The following is a 3,890-nucleotide window of genomic DNA, read 5'->3' as shown; positions in this document are numbered from 1 at the left end:
CTGTATTTCTTCTAAGACATATTTGTTTGTTCTTCTAGCAGTCCATGGTATATTGAACATTCTTTGCTTATACCATAATTCAAATGCACCAGTCCTTCTTTGATACCCAAAAAAAAAAAAAAAAACCCCACCAAACTTACTGCCATCAAGTCTAATGGGACTCATAGCGACCCCTCCTTGGGTTTCCCAGGCGGTATCTCTACCGAAATAAAAACCCCACCAAACTTACTGTCGTCGAGTCTAATGGGACTCATAGCGACCCCTCCTTGGGTTTCCCAGGCGGTATCTCTACCGAAATAGATAGCCCAGTCTTCCTTCCTAGGAGTGGCTGGTGGGTTTGAACTGCCAGTTAGCAGTCAAATGCCTTAGGCACTACACCACCAGAGATCCCAGCTAGGGAATTTTTGGCAAGTTCCTCAAACTGTCTGAGCCTGAAATCTCGCATGGGAATGAAAATTGCACCTATCTCCTGAAGATACTGTAGCATTAAATGAGATAATGTGCGTGAGGGGTTAATCGCCAATCCAGGCTGCTGCTACCAAAAAGCCTTTAAGGAGCTCTGGTGGTGTACTGGCTAAGGCATTTGGCTACTAACCAAAAGATTGGTGGTTCTCACTCACCAGCCACTCCAAGGAAGAAAGGACAATAGGCTTCTGAAAAGATTATAGCCTTGGAAACACAATGTAGGTCTCTATAAATTGGAATCAACAGTGAGTTTCATTTGGGTTTGAAAGAGCCTTTAGTTTCTGACTGTTTTCCTACATATAAAGACCTGGCTGGGAAAACAAATAACAAAAAACTTCAAGCTTTGATGAACTTCAGTTGAAGCTCAAAGAACAGTTTTAATGTAAAAATAATTACGAACTCTTGTAAAAGTGTAAAATACCTAGGAAAAAACTTAATAAATAGTCAGGCCTTAATGAAGGAATTACAAAGGTTGGAATATAATAAGAAAGGCTTGACCAAAGAAAGAGAAAAATACCCACTTAACCCAAATCATTCTACTAAATTCTAATGGTTATATGTAGGTGGGAGGGAGGGACACTTGACAATTTTTTAACATTCATATGGTAGAATATTGTGAGAAACGCTGAGAATTTTGTATTTTAAACATGGGATAGACCTGTATTTCCAAATCTTAAAACATACTACAAAGCAATAATATTGTATAGTGTTGACACAAGAATAGATTGAAACACATTACTGGAATAATTGAAAGTCTAGAAGGATATACAATATACTACAAAATTCACTGTGTTATAAAGGTGACATTTCACTTTAGTGGGGAAAGGATATATTCTGCAATAAATTAGGCTGAGTAAATTAATTAACTTGGGAAAAAATTAAAACTAGAGATTTATTTAAGCCATCACCAAAACAAATAAATGAACCCAAAGAGTTATGGGAAAAAATCCAAGAGAATTAGAGGAAAATACTGGTGAATTATTTTAGAGGAGGGAAGGCCTAAGTACTATAGCATAGGAAATAAGTAAAGGTAAGGACTGATAGACATATCTGAATAAATATGCAAGACTTGGACTGCTTGTCACAGTCCAAATGTGACAACCGTTGGTGAGGATGTAGAGAAATTTAAACCTTTGTTCATTGCTGGTAGACATGTAAAATGGTACCACTGCTGTGGAAAACAGTTTGGCAGTTCCTCAAAGTTGAATACAGAGTTACTATATGACCCAGCAATTATGCTCCTACTTATATATACAAAAGAATTGAAAGAAGGGACTTAAATAGATACTTGAACACCAATGATCATTGCAGTGTTACTTACAAAAGTCAAAAGTGGAAACAAGTGTCTCTTAACAGTTGAATGGATAAACAAAATGTTGTACATACATACATACTATGAAATACTATTCAACCATAAAGAGAAATGAAGTTCTGTTATATGCTCAACATGGATGAACCTTGAAAACATTATGCCAACTGAAATAGGCCGGATACAAAAGAACAAATATTGAATTGGAAAATTCATAGAGACTATAGTTTAGAGGTGACCAGGGGCTAGGGGGAGGGAGAAATGGGGAATTATTGCTTAAAGGTACAGAATTTCTGTTTGGGGGGAGATGAAAAAGTTTTAGAAATAGTGGTGATAGTTGCACAACAGTGTGAACTAATGCCATTGAATGGTACACTTAAAAATGGTTAAAATGCCAAATTTTAGGTCATATATAATGCTACAATAATTTTTTTGAAAACAGTGATGTGTATCTTTGCCAATGACTTAAAAACAGTATGTAAGGTTGGCAAATATATGGTATTCTGGGGAATATAAATTTATACCATCTTTATGAAAGACAATGTAAATTTTAAAAATATAATTTGATCCAACTACTCAACCTTTGGAAATTTATTCTAAAAAATGTTGTTAAATGCCATCAAGTCAATCCCGACTATAGAATGACTCCATGTACAACAGAACAAAACACTGCTTGGTCCTGCACCATCCTCAAAGTCCTTTATGCTTGAGTCCATCTTTGTAGCCACTGTATCAATCCATCTCATTGAGGGCCTTCCCCTTTTTCCACTTTACCAATCATAATATTCTTCTCCAGGGAATGGTCCCTTCTGATCACATGACCAATACAGGTGGGATAAAATCTGGCCATTTTTGCTTCCAAGGAGGATTCTGGCTGCACTTCTTCCAAGATAGATGTGTTCATTCTTCTGGCAGTCCATGGTGGTTTCAATTATCTTCACCAACTCCACAATTCAAATACACCAATTCTTCTTCAGTCTTACTCATTGTCCACCTTTCACATGTATATTAGGTGATTGAAAATGCCATGCCTTAGGTTAGGTGCACCTTAGTCTTCAAAGTGACATCTGTGCTCTTCAACACTTTAAAGAGGTCTTTTGCAACAGATTTGCCCAGTGTAATACAACATCTGATTTCTTGACAGCTGCTTCCATGGCTGTTGATTGTGGAACCAAGTAAATGGAAATCTTTGACAACTTCAATCTTTTCTCCATTTATTATGATGCTGCATATTGATCCATTTGTCAGGATTTTTGTTTTCTTTATGTTGAGGTGTTATCCATACTGAAGACTATAGTCATTGATCATCAGAAAGTACTTCAAGTCCTCTTCACTTTCAGAAAGCCAGGTTGTTAATGAGTCTTCCTCCAATCCTGATGCCATGTTCTTCTTCATACAGTCCAGCTTCTTGGATTATATGAGCATACAGATTGAATAAGTATGGTGAAAGGATACAACCCTGACACACTCCCTTCCTGATTTTAAACCATGCAATATTCCCCATTTTGTTTGAATGATAGCCTCTTGGTCTGTGTACAGGTTCCTCATGAGCACAATTAAGTGTTCGGGAATTCCCATTCTTTCCAGTGTTATCCATAATTTGTTATGATCCACATAGTCCAATGTAGATCTTCCTGGTATTCATTGCTTTCAGCTCAAATCCATCTAACATCAGCAATGATATCCCTTATTCCATGTCCTCTTCTGAATCCAGCTTGAATTTCTGTCAGTTCCCTGTCAATATATAGCAGTAACTGCCTTTGAATTATCTTTAGCAAAATTTTACTTGGGTGTGATATTAATGATATTGTTCTATTATTTCCACATTCTGTTGGATCACCTTCCTTTGGAATGGCACAAATATGGATCTCTTTCAGTTGGTTAGCCAGGTAGCTGTCTTCCAATTTTCCTGGTATAAATGAGTAAGTGCCTTCAGCACTGCATCCATTTGTTGAAACACCCAATGAGTATTCCATCAATTCCTGGAGCTTTGTTTTTTTGCCAATTTCTTCAGTGCAGCTTGGACTTTTTCTTTCATTACCATTCATTGTTGATCATGTGCTACATCCTGAAATGACTGAACATCAACCAACTCTTTTTGGTACAGTGACTCTAT

This window comes from Orycteropus afer, unplaced genomic scaffold (genome assembly GCF_000298275.1).
Source record: "Orycteropus afer afer isolate SDZICR_OR568_19922 unplaced genomic scaffold, OryAfe1.0 scaffold00257, whole genome shotgun sequence".
Classification (NCBI taxonomy): Eukaryota; Metazoa; Chordata; class Mammalia; order Tubulidentata; family Orycteropodidae; genus Orycteropus; species Orycteropus afer.
This window is presented reverse-complemented; position numbering follows the sequence as displayed.